A 13,109-nucleotide genomic window follows, 5' to 3' on the forward strand; every position below is an offset into this window, starting at 1 on the left:
ACAATATTGGGATTCTCAGGGTGGTCCTGAGTGGGCTTCTTTGGAATCCTGCCAACTACGCCAAGTAATGTTGATGGAAAACATCAAGGCTAAGAGAAAGCTTACAAGAGTTTATTTGAGCCAAACTGATGACAGTTGCTGGGAAGCATTTTCTCAATCTGTTGATACTTTGCTTCCTGGCAATTGTCGTCAGTTTTGCTCAAACTCTTGTAAGCTTTCTCTTAGCCTGGATGTTTTTCATCGACAGTAGGAAGGTCCTTAATTGTCTCTTGGTGTTGGGAGGCTACATGGAAATAATGAGTTCTTTCCTCGATATGTTCAGTTGTCATTGTCCTGTGAGAGTACAAACCCAAGGTATGTAACCTGTTGTGAAATCTGGGCTTTTGGGGCTGATACTTTATAGCTCCGCCTCACAAGGAAATTGAGAGTCACAATGGCATGCTGCTCTGAGCTTTGTTTATCTGGACTGCAGATTAGAAGATCATCCACGTACTGTGGCACCAGGGAGGGACAGGTCTCTTAAGTCCCTGGCTAAAGCTTGTCCAAAAATGTGAGGGCTGTTGTGGAAGCCCTGTGGTAAGACAGTCCAGGTATATTGTTGGTGGACCTGCGTATGAGGGTCAGTCCAGGTAAAAGCAAAAGAAATTGGGACTGGGGATCTAAAGGAATACAAAAGAAAGCATCCTTTAGAGCAGGGGTGTCTGAACCTTTTTCAACGTTTTTCACCAAGGGCCATATGCGGTAAAATACACAAACAGCGGGGCCATTCACTCGAGGTGAAGTACGTATTGCCTCACCTGGTTTATGTAAGTAAACTAAATATATTTTTGGAATTTGCTGCGGGCCAGTAAAAAATGGATTGCGGGCCGCAGTTGGCCCGCGGGCTGCAGTTTTGACACCCCTGCTTTAGAGCTAGGACAGTCGGGCTGCAGTTTTGATACCCCTGCTTTAGAGCTAGGAGAGTAAGCCATTCCTTTTGGGTGGTATTAGTCCCAAAAGGGTATATGGATTTGGGACAAGGGGGTGTATTGGGATTACTGCTTCATTGATAATGTGGAGGTCTTGGACTAGCTGATATTGGCCCGGTGGTTTCCTGACTCGTAAAATGGGAGTGTTGCAACGTGAATTGCAGGGGATTAAAAGACGATGCTTGAGGAACTTATTGTTGGTTGAAGTCCAAGCAAAGCCTCCTTGTTGGTAGGATATTGAGGCCTACAAGGGGACGTTGTGGGGACTGTCTGCTTAATCTGGACTGGGTGATATGGGATGCCCTCCCTGGGAGTTCTTGGTTCCAAACTATGGGATCAACTAGATCCTTAACCTAGGAAGGGATGGAGCGGAGGGAGGACTCTCCCACTCGACTAGGAAGTAGCGGCCAAAGAGAGGCCATTAGAGAAGGCTTAGGTGTTAAATGGAGGCTTGTTTGTAACTTCTGCATAATATCCCACCCTAGTAAGGGAATCGGGCACTGTGGCATCACCAAAAAGTTATGGGTAAATACGAGGGGCCTGAGGCAGTATGGGAGGGGTAAAGTGCACCTGTAGGTCGTTGGGTTTCCCGCAAAGCCTGTGAGGAGAAGAGCTGAAGGAAATGTAGAGCCAGAGTGTTGGATAAGAGCAGAGAAAAGGGCTCCCGTATCTATTAGAAAGGTAATGTTTTTACTGGCTACATCAAATGTTACCCTGGGTTCGGCCTCAGTGATGTCGAGCGGGGGGAACCTGGATGAACCCTGGGGCCCATCACATGAGTGGCTCAGCATCGCCCGGTTCATATTCGACCATAACCGTTAGTGGGAGCTGACTGGAGGAGGTGCCCTGTTGGTCAGCCTGGAATCCGGGTGGCCCCCTCCCTTGAGAGGAAAGGGGACATTCCCTCTTCCAGTGTCCTTTCTTTTTGCAAAGGGGACAAGGCCCAGGAGGTGACCTCCTGGCCTGGCGTGGGCAATCCTTACTCCTGTGCCCGTCTCGGCAGCAGGTGTAGCAGATGTCTGGTCCTGTCTTCAGGGATCTCCCTCCCTGAGAGCCCGAACCCGGGTAAGGCTGCATAGGAAGTGCGCTGGCAAGGGCAGCAGCTATTAATTGAGCCCCTCAATGATCCTTTTCCTTTTTTTCCTAAGCCTAGACTCCCTTTCAGCTTCATCTTGGTTGTTAAAGACCTTGAAGACTGTGTGCAATAGAATAGGGAGGGGGGTCTGAGGTCCTAACTCAAGGTTCTGGAGTTTTCTCTGGATATCTGGAGCTGAGTGACCAATGAAATACATAGCTAATATTGTGGTTCCTTCATGGCTCGATGGGTCTAGGTTGGTATATTTTCTGAGGGCATCAGCCAGATGAGATTGAAAAAGGGCCAGATTCTCATCCTGTAATTTCTTGCAATGTTTCATAGTTTACGGGCTTGATTATACCCCTTTTCATCCCTTCTATTAGACAGGTGACCATATAATCTCTCCGATGCCTGTCTTGGGCTTCGAGCTGGTAATTCGAACTAGGATCATCATTTGGGACCGCCTCTGCTCCAATCTGATATTGGTCTGGTTGGCTGGCTGCTAACTCGTCTGTATACCTTTGGGCTAAAGCTCAGGTACGGTTCTTTTCTTCCAGGGTACAGCAAGTGGTCAGGGTAATATGTATATCCTGCCAAGGAAGATCAAAGGCTATGGTAAGGCCCTGGAATTCCTGGATGACACCGGAGGAGTCCTCCCAGTAGCTGCCGAGTTTGGCTTCTGTCTGGGCTAAGTCTGCCATGGAGAAAGGAACATGAACCCCAATGCTTCCTGCTTCCCGTTAGCAACCTCCTGAAGGGGCAACATGAGCTCTGCCTTAAAATGGGTCCTGCTGAGGGGTGGTTCCTGCAGTACTAAGAGAGGGCCCCGATGAGTAGAGAGCCGAGGACGGGGAGCAAGGGCTGGAGGAAATGGAGGAAGGAGAGTTAGGGGGATGTGTGCCCCCACCCCCATCCCAGGGGCGTTAGGAACCTGCCTTGGCTGTGAAGAGGAAATAGAAGGAGAGGTAGGGGCAGCGTGGGGGCCTCCATCGGGGGGATAGGAGGCTGCCTTGGCCGAGGAGGGGCTCCGGGTAAGAGGATCGTCTAGGATGTCAAGAGGAGGGAGGAGGAAATTTTGCTGAGCTCATGCTGTTTCCGAAGATCTGGGTCCTGCTGAGAGCCACGAAGGCTTGGACATAAGGGACCTCCGACCATTTGCGTAGCCTGCGGTAGAAGAGGTCTAAGCCATGATAGTATAAAAATTGCAAGTCCCATTAATCGGCCAGGCCTCCTGACTGTCTAACTTATATTGAGGCCAGGCGTCATTAGAAAAGAAAACTATTTTCTTCTTGTTCAGAGAGGAGAGGTTGATTTTTTTCCAATTTTTAAGAAGATAGCCGAGAGGAGAGTCCCAGGGAATAAAGGGGCTACCTCCCGTGATTGCGGGGCCAGTGGTTTGAGATAGCTGGGGCTCCTAAATCTCCGAGGGTTCCTCCCACTCTGGGTTATGGACTTAAGCGGTGCGTAGACAGCCACCGGGGAAGAAACCCGAGAGGGAGCGAAGGAGAGAAACTGACTGACCGTTAGCTATGACAGCGTTCCCTGCGTTAAGGTTGTGGATGGTGGACCCGCCCGTGGAATTCCCGGCACCCCGTAGATGTCCCCAGGGGTATCCACTTACTGACTGATGCCTGGGCACGTTGCTAGAGGTGCTTCCCTAGAAGATCAGATAAAAGGCGAAAGTAGAAGAGACAGGGAGCCAGAGAGTAAAAGGGGAATCGCACATCTTACGGCCTTGGGGGGCCGTTTGGAGAGTAGGTCGGGCTTTCGGTTCCACTGGTGAGTAGCCTGAGCCAGGGACCTTCAGTTCCCACCTAACCCGCGGGAGATCCGAGAGACTCGTGGAAGGGAGAGGAAAGAGAGCTACTAGCCTGTGTGGATTCGCCCTCGACAAGCTGCCGCTGCCAACTGTGCCACACGTTGGAGAGTAGGTCTCCGTCCGAGGCGAGACAGCCACCGGGGAAGAAACCCCAGTAGGGACAGGAGAGACCTAGTCCCTGTACAGGCCCCCAAATGTCGTGGCTGTTCACTCGAGGGCTGTGAAAGAACTCATGAATCAGATAGAAATACGGAAGAGGAGAGCCGGCTGGGCAGAGTCTGCTGGAAACTACTGCCCCGCGTCTTTGTTTCATCTTTACTTTTATATTTTCAGGATGTACATTTCTTAAACCTGTAGTGGAATTTTCTAGAGAGTTAGGCTTTGTCAGTTGGGGTGGGGGTCAGTGCAGTTAAGCCGGTTATCGCCACCTTTGTATATGTTATGTAAATTTAAGTTGGCGCCAGTAGTGGATCCCACACAGATACAAAACATTTCCCAAGTCACAGGGCCAGCACTAGGCAGAAGTAAATAGAAACATTAAAATTGTTCTGCATGGTAAGTGTGTAGGAAGCAGAACCATTAATAGTTGGTAGAAAGGAAGCAAAGGGAAAAAAGCTTTCAAAATGTCCCAAGCTAAATTAGACTTGTTAAATCCAATTATACCAGAGAGTCAAACCTCAGAAGGTTTAGAGCCATCATTACAATCCCTCTGTCTTAACAAATTAGGTGATATATGAACCACATCTCAGTAATAATGTTGATAATAACAATAACACCATCCCGGACGCTGCCTTCTACTGACAGCTGTGCCTCAGCCCCAACACACATCTCCTGCTCTCTGGACATGTCCCCGTGGTCCGCAATCTCGGCTGCTTATAGAACCAGCTGGAGAGTTCTTCCACAGGCCCAGGCCACGGCCAAAGCCATCGAATAGGACCCTTGGGTCGGACCCAGGCCTTCTGCCTTTTAAATCTCCCTGGTGACTCCACTGTGCAGGTGAGTTTTAGAACCGCTGGTCAGCCCATGGTTGACCCTCCCTGCTGGTACCCAGGTGCCCTGCCTTGAACCCACCTGACCATCTTGAACTCCCCCCGTTAGACAGTGAGCCGCTCCAGGACCAGGAGCTGTGTTCCCTCCTCTCTGTCTCTCTGAGAATGCTTTCTTACAGTGGGGCTCTGCCCATCGTCACTAACCACAGGGACCCCCATCCTACACGTGTCTGTGGGTGGAGATGTCACGTATCACAACGTTTTAATAATTCCTTAGGTTGCACGTTTTTGTATTGATTAATGACGTGACCATCACAATGTATTTAGCACGTCAGGGATGGGTCCTGTTGTGACTGAACTTACAATGGGTTCACATCTTGGTGAGTCACGAATCAGACCGTACACCAAGGGTAGTTAGCACACAAAGGGAGATTTATTTGCAGCGAATAAGGAGCCCACAGGGAATAATTTCCAAAGTAGTGGCTCTGCTAAGTGGGGAGCCCTGTGTTTCGGTCCTTTCAAATCAATGCACATGCACGATGGGAATGTTGTCACACATGCACAGGATGCAAAGCATGGTGCTGGGCTGTCCCGGGCGTGGTAGCAGCTGATGTTTCTTCACGTGGGGCATCTTCACATAATGGCGTCCAAACTCCTCCCAGAGGCGGGATTTACTATTATATGAGCTCTCCCTCCCCTCAAGTTCATAGAGGCTTCCTTAACCGGTTTGAGCAGGTTCTCTCTTTGGTGCCTTAGTGGTTTCTGCAGGTGGTTATCCAGGTTGCCCATAATTTCCTGGAAAATAGGCTAACAGAGCAGTTAACAGAACACTTAGTGACTTTGTCAAACTTAGTTGGGGGTGACAAAGGAGTGTCAGCCTCACAACTAGCAACCCTCTTCCCTATTCTTCTTACACTGTCCCAGCTCAGAGAGATTCTTTTCTTTGCTAAAGGTCACAGGGGAGTGCGGGTGTGGAGAGGGAGATGGAACCCAGCTCTCCTGACAGCTGGTCCCAAGCGCTTTCCTCCATGATGTCATCAGCCCTCCTTCCCGGGCTTCCTAGGTGTGGCAGGTCCAGCAAACGTCTCATTCAGTCGTCCCCACCCCATTACTGTTTTAATACATTAATAATATTAATGACGATGATGAGGATGATGATATGCTAGGTTTGTTGCAAGGCATTTAGAGATGGTTGCAATGAGACATTGAAGCCACTCCTACTCTTTCTGGGGGTGGAAGGGGCCCTGGTGCTCTAGGGCTCAGCATTTGGGGTGCCCCCCCTCCAGGATCTAGGCCGTCTGCCCCTCCCCCACCAAGCCTCCCAGGTCATCTTTGGTACAAAGTATTTTCCTCCACTCTACCCTGCTTCCAGCCCCCTCTGCTCTTCCCCATAAACTGATTTGTCTCCTCCACTCCCATCCTTGGAGCCCCGCCTCACCAGCATAGGGGCCCCTGCAGACCTCAGGAGACACTGCTGGGTGAGGAGAGACACTGAGACCACCTGGTGCATAGCTAACACAACCCAGTTTGCATGGAGGATAGAAGGTCACCCATCCCCTCACTCTGGCCTAAAGGAAATAAAAGTTGTCCAATTATCTCAAAGCAGAAGGAAGGCTGGGAGCAGAGTGTGCTGCATGTTGGTTTCTGGTTCTCAAACTGCGGACGGGGGTGGGGGGTGGGGGGGGGGTGGGGAGTTGCACCTGCCTGTTGGGGAAACGCAGACTTCCTGGGTCTGGAGGGGGTCCTGGATTCCGACTCATTTAACACAGCATTTGGGTTGGTTCTGAGGCCTGTGAGTAGGGAAGCGCTTCTTCCAGCCCCCACCCCCAAGGGCCACCTCTGGATTCTAAGATCCCAAAACACTTCCTACAGCCTCTCGTCACTGGAGAAAGTGGTTTCCAGTGGGGGACCATCCTGATTTAGTCGGGCTCCGCTGGCCTGGATGAAAAGCCACCACTAAGGATCCAGGAAAAACCACGAGGTTCTGCCACGTTCAGGGAGGACCTACTTTATACCTGGCGTGACCTCCATCAGAGACTAGAGTGACTTCACTGAAATGACACAGGAACAGCGGCCCGACAGCGCTTTCAAAACCCCTTGACCATCGCCCTTCCCCGTCTCTGTCCCTGACCTGTCCCAGGGGACACAGTCACCTGTGTTGACCATGAGGCTGGAATGTGCTGGGACAAAATGCAGAGCGAGTGGAAAAGGAGGGAGTGAAGGGGGAAAGTGTTGAAGAACGGAAGGGAGAAGAAAAGGGGAGAAAAAAGTAGAAGGGAAATAAATTTTACAGGATGTAACATTATGTCTAACCTTAAGTTTTTATTTTCTATCTAGTTTTGTCATTTATTAACATTTCACCCTAGCTGTTTGATCTCTCTGAGGACATAAACAGATGCCTGTTACTGTTACTCACTTGAGGGTAAGTTGCAACATCAGGACACTTCACCTCCAGATGTGTCATGGTGTCTCTTAACCACAAGGTGTTTTTGTTTTGTTTACATAACCAAAGTGCACATTTCAAAGAGGACACTATGCTTAAAGCCAACTTTGTTGGGACACACGTGACATGCAGTAAAATGCATCTGTTTGAAATGCTCAGCTGGTTGAGTTGTGGCAATTGTACACCTCGTCACCATTAGCACAGTGAAGATGGAGACCATTCCATTGTCCCCAAAGAAAAGCCTGTCATAAAATGCTATGCGGGGCCTGCCCAGTGGCTCAGGTGGTTGGAGTGCTGTGCTCTTAACTGCTGAGGTCCGGGTTTGATTCCACATGCTGAGATTGTGACCAACAGCTCTCCCTGGAGCTGGGCTGCCGTGAGTAGCCAGAGGTTGGCTGAGCTGCCCTGGGCTGCTGTGTGCTGCTGTGGGCTCCCGTGTACTGCCATGAGCTGCCTGTGGCCAGAGTGAGTGGCTGGCAGCCCACGGAGAGCTGCTGTGAGCTGCTGCTGTGAGCAGCCAACTGCTGACCTACTGCCTCAGCTGGGGGGAGCGCAGGACTCATAATACCAGCATAGTCCAGGGAGCTGTGTCCTACACAACTAGACTGAGACACAATGGCTGGAACCAGAGTGGGGAGGGGAGGCGGAAGAAAGTGAGGAAAATGCTATGCAGCCAATAAAGGAAGTAAGATCGATTTTAATGTACTGCTATGGAAACATGTCCCAACACACTTTTAAGCTTTTTTAAAAGGTTAAGAATATACTGAATTATAATGCCATTGACACCACTTACAAATTAACTATGTTGTAAAGAGGTGAAAACCTGGAAGGTTCCTCACCAAAGTTTTGACAGTGGTGTCTCCAGGAAGTGGGGTAACTTGGTGACTTTCACTTTCAATGACATGTTGGAATTTTATCTTTTAGTATAAGTTTGGATTTATATGAGGGTCAGCGTGACGTCATAGGAATGGCGGCAGCGAGGTGGTCTTCTTGAGTTCTCCTCCGGAAATTACCACAAATTGAACATCTATAACCCATCAAAGGACTCTCTGCTCATCACACAGAACAGCTAAGAGAGTCGGATGAGGATTTACTTGAAGATGGGCAAACTGGGTGAGCAGAAGAAGAGGGAAGGGAGTGGAGTGGAGATGTGGCCCGCAATTGTGACTGTGGAAAGGCAGGGGGTCCCAGGACAGAACAGAGAACACAAGAGCCAGGAGGTGAGCTCTCTCCCTGCATCCCACAGCTGCTCTCTCCTGCTCAGAGAACAGCATATCCAGCATTTGAGGCAGTAACCTCAGCTGAGACCCCCAGCTGGGCCCTAGGTCAGAACACCATGCCTGGGCCTCTCCCCCCACTCTCCCAATCCTACCCCCGCCCTTCCAGAGACTCAAACTGGCTCCTGAATTGAGGAGTAGTGTCAGATTACAGAGAGGAGTGGTGCTCAGGATTTAGGAAGACCCGGTGTGCAGCTCTGACCCAGGGAAGAGGCTGGGAAGACTGTGATATTACTGAACTGGGAGAGAGAAGACTCCTCCATCCCCAGTCCCCTTTTTTCTGGCCTGCCTAGGGCAGGGCAATTACAACTGCGGAGACACACCCAGGGATCAGCAGTAGGCAGCAGACACAGCTCTGGGCTTTCAGCAGCTCAGAAATCTCCCGCCCTCCACACACACACACACACACACACACACACACACACACACACACACACACACGGAAGAGGTGCCTTAAGACTCAGGAGACGGGCACAGGGCACAGGGCTGGTGGTGCTACTCTCAGTGCGCATATGTGCAGGCAAGAGCAGAAACTGCACTGACTTTGTAAAAACTACCTCATAGCCCCACGTATCTAAATCTGCAGTCCCAAGGTCACTCTTGGCACCAGGTGACCAGCTCTGCCTGCACAATACACAGAGGACTCTTTGGTACAGCAGAGGACAACCTGGAGATCACTTGGTGGGCTTAAGCCAAGACTGGCGCTGCTTTTTTGTTTGTTTGTTTGTTTTTTGTATTTTTTATATTCTTGCCTGTGTTGAGTGTGGGTTATCGGTTGTTTCTACATCGGTTTTTCTTTGTTGTTGTTGTTGTGCTTGGTGATTTGCTTTGTTCTGAAATTGCCCTACCAGGGCCCAGCTTAAGAGGCACAAGATTCAACATACCCCGAGGCCAACTCCAGACCAAACCAGAGTACTAACAGGTTTGACCTACAAGTGACACACCCAGAGGGAATTCTCTACAGGCACAAGAGCCCACAGAGGCCAAACCACATTTAAGTGGTCAACCCTCACGCAGCAGAACACCCTGCGGGGTGGGGGGGTGGGGGGGGGGAGCCAAGTCTCACAACTAGTCAGCCTAGGAGTTAACCCCACCTACTCAAAAGCGAAAAGCAATTAAAGATCTTCTTTAACAGGACAATATAGACCACACAAGAGTCACCTTTGGAACACACGCAGAGGAGAAGAACGAAGTGGTGCAAGTCAAATATAAAGGACACATACTACATAAGATCACCAGTAAAAACCAAGATCTCTAGGGGATCTACCTAATCCATCAAAACAAACACAGAGAGTCAGCCAGAATGGGGAAACAAAGAAACATGTCCCAAATGAAAGAACAGAAGAAACCTCCAGAATTGGAACAAAATAAAATAGAGGTAACTAACCTATCAGAAACAGAGTTCAGAACATTGATGATAAGAATGTTTCAGGAGCTTAGAGACAACATAGAGTCAGGGAGAGAGCATGTCAGTTTTGAAATATTATAAACCTAAGCAACCAAACTCAATAAATTAGAGATTTTTAAAAACCAAAATGTTAATTAAATTCAACACCAGAAATAGTCTTTTGAGATAATCCTTCACATTTTGATAGCATTGACTCTTTCTTAAAGTGTTTTTAAAGGGATGTTTTTACTGGAGTAGACAGATGTGAAATAAATATTTATAAAATATGCAGGCTGTAATTTTCAAAAGTACAATATTGAGTTGGGGCACAAGGGACTCTGTCACATTCATACTCAAACCCAGTTTGAAGCTGGAGTTGCCACAGTGTCCTTGGGTCAGAAACAAAGTTGGGGCAAATCTTGTTCCTTGAGCACTGATTTGCCATTTGGAAACATCAAAGGCTTTCACAGCAAGTCTGAAGAACGAGACTGACTTTCTGATCTGAAGCAGTTTCAAGAATGTCTGTTGCCTGGCTCCCTCCCTTCTCCAGGGGACTAGTGATGAGATAAAGTGGAAGGAGACTGTAATATTTATCCTTTGAAAAATAGGTCCTTATATCTCACCCACTGACTTACTAAATTTGTCCTGACTGAAAACAATAACAAAACAAAAAGCAAAATTCTGCTGTGACTCTTCTGGACAATAGAAGGTCCTGCCTCTCCCCATTCCTCACGGGCTTCAGGACCCTGGGCAGTGAGGCTCTGGGCTCCAGACCTGCTGCCATCAGGCCAGGCCCCTCTCCTCCTGGACTCTCTTCGCCTCCTGCCCAGCCCCACTGTGCTTTTTCCCTATTTCCTCATCCTTTTCCCCTCCCCCCACACACCCTAAATATTTCTCACCTTCTTCAAAGGCTTTCTCCTCCTGAGAACAAACTCCTCCAAACTCTAGGAAAACAAACATCAATCAGAAATGCTGAAGGACACCTGTGGCTCCTACTCTGGACATCAGCCCCCACTCCCACACCCCCCACCCCACACCCACCTCACCCCCACCCCACCCCTACCCCCTTGTAAATAGAGACAAAGTCGTAACCTGGCATCTAGGAACCTCCCATGTTGTGTTGCATACAAGAGTTAATGTTATGTGCATATATGCCTTTGTTTCAGGAGATAAGAGAGTGATATTCAGTACACTCCAAAGAACCCCGCCCCCTAAAACATGTAAAAGACTCTGCATGAGAGAGGAAGGTGAGAATGGGAGACCCCCTAACTCCAAGTCTACTGATCCCCCTACACAAGGAGACACTGAAAAGTGGTGCAGGGCTGTCCATTCCCTCCAGGGACCAGGTAGGAAGTCAGAGCCACCAAGGGTGGATGTCAAATTCCATCAAAGAAATAGTACAAGGAAACCTCTATGTCACACTTTGAAGCCACACAAATGCTCACATAGAACCAACAGCTGAAAACCAAACTCCCAGTTCAGGTGAGCTCACAGGTTGGCTGTGAGCCTGTGGGACCTGAAGGGACAACTCTATTTAGGGCTGCAGCCCGGCAGCCCCTCTGCCTTGGGGTCCAGGAGGGACCCTCTCTCTTCAGCAGCGCACAGTGAGGCCATGTCTGGGGAGAAATGTAGAATCCCCTTGGGTTGCTGAGGGTTTTACCTTCACTTCTTGACTGTAGATTGTGAGTTCATCTTTGAACATCTTGGCATTAATTTACTTTGGCCCTGTCTCCGTGTGGGATCTGAATCACGTCCCACATGACACTCCAGCGTCTCCCTTCTTGGGCAGAATGAAGTAGGAACAGGGACTGGCCATGTAGGCGATGGCCTCGTGTGCAGGTTCATTTTCCGTGTCCTCTTAGCTAGGCCACAGTACCCAGATATTTGATCAAATGTTATTCTAGAAGTTTCTGTGAAGGTATTTTTTGGGTGAGATTAATATTTAAATCAGTAGACATTAAGTAGAGCAGATTACCCTCCCGTCATGTGTGTGATCTTGATCTAATCAATTCAAGGCCTAAATAGGAAAAAACAGAAAATGCTGACCTCCCCCAAGGAGGAGGGAACTGTGACAGCAGACTGCCTTCAGACTGGAACGTCAGCACCAACTCTTCTCTGGGCTTCCAGTTGGTGTCCTGCCCTGTGCGACAGATTTTCAGCCTCTACAATCACCTGAGCCAATTCATTAAACTAATCAATCTCTCTCTATAGATATACATTTTAATATGAATATGCATATTGAAATATATTTATAATATATAATTATATGTTTTAGATAAATGATATATATTTGTATATATAAATATTTTGAATTTATAAATATAAATATAAATATGTTAAATATATTAAATACAAATATATATTAAATAACAACACAGAGGTACATATATTTTTGAAACACTCCATTTCTGCAAATGTTTCACGTATTCCAATTTGCCTAGTAATGTTCTAGCTTTATCACAGTCTTAACATTTTTCTTTTTCATATATTTTTTTTAAGATTTCTTTTTATTGGGGAAGGGGAACAGGACTTTATTGGGGAACAGTGTGTACTTCCAGGACTTGTTTTTTTTCCAAGTCAAGTTGTCCTTTCAGTCTTAGTTGTGGAGGGCGCAGCTCAGCTCCAGGTCCAGTTGCCGTTGCTAGTTGCAGGGGGCACAGCCCACCATCCCTTGAGGGACTTGAGGAATTGAACTGGCAACCTTGTGGTTGAGAGCCCACTGGCCCATGTGGGAATCGAACCGGCAGCCTTTGGAGTTAGGAGCATGGAGCTCCAACTGCCTGAGCCACCGGGTTGGCCCTTTTTTAAACAGAAACCCCTCAGCCTGCTTTGTCTCCCTCTCACTCTTCCAAAGGAAGAGAAGAACAATCATCAATGGCTAATGACACTTGCAAACGCAACACCGAGAGCCAGCTTCACGCTAAGAAGAGAACACTACATCTCCTCCTCATGGTTTCGGGTACTCTACACGATCAGAGAAACTTCTCTAGTAACAAACTATAGAAATGATCCCTGAAAGTATAGTCTTAACATTTTAAAATCTATATTATTCTTGGTGTTGATTTTTAAATAACTCATGTATCATACTTTGGGTTTCTTGCAGGAAGCCACCGTGACTCAGCGGTGGAATTAAGGTAAGTACATAAATGTG

General features: G+C 48.3%; 1 non-coding gene and 1 pseudogene across 1 annotated transcript; both read right to left on the bottom strand.

The window, feature by feature from the left end:
- The window catches only part of LOC148758874 (di-N-acetylchitobiase pseudogene), a 63,288-nt pseudogene that overhangs the window by 21,701 nt on the left and 28,478 nt on the right, over positions 1-13,109 (bottom strand).
- On the bottom strand, positions 12,773-12,986 carry LOC148758875 (small nucleolar RNA U3). The gene has a single exon (XR_016020524.1). It is a non-coding gene; the product is annotated as a small nucleolar RNA U3 (small nucleolar RNA).

This window comes from Rhinolophus sinicus, chromosome 2 (genome assembly GCF_057876585.1).
Source record: "Rhinolophus sinicus isolate RSI-liver-muscle chromosome 2, RSI-T2T, whole genome shotgun sequence".
NCBI lineage: Eukaryota > Metazoa > Chordata > Mammalia > Chiroptera > Rhinolophidae > Rhinolophus > Rhinolophus sinicus.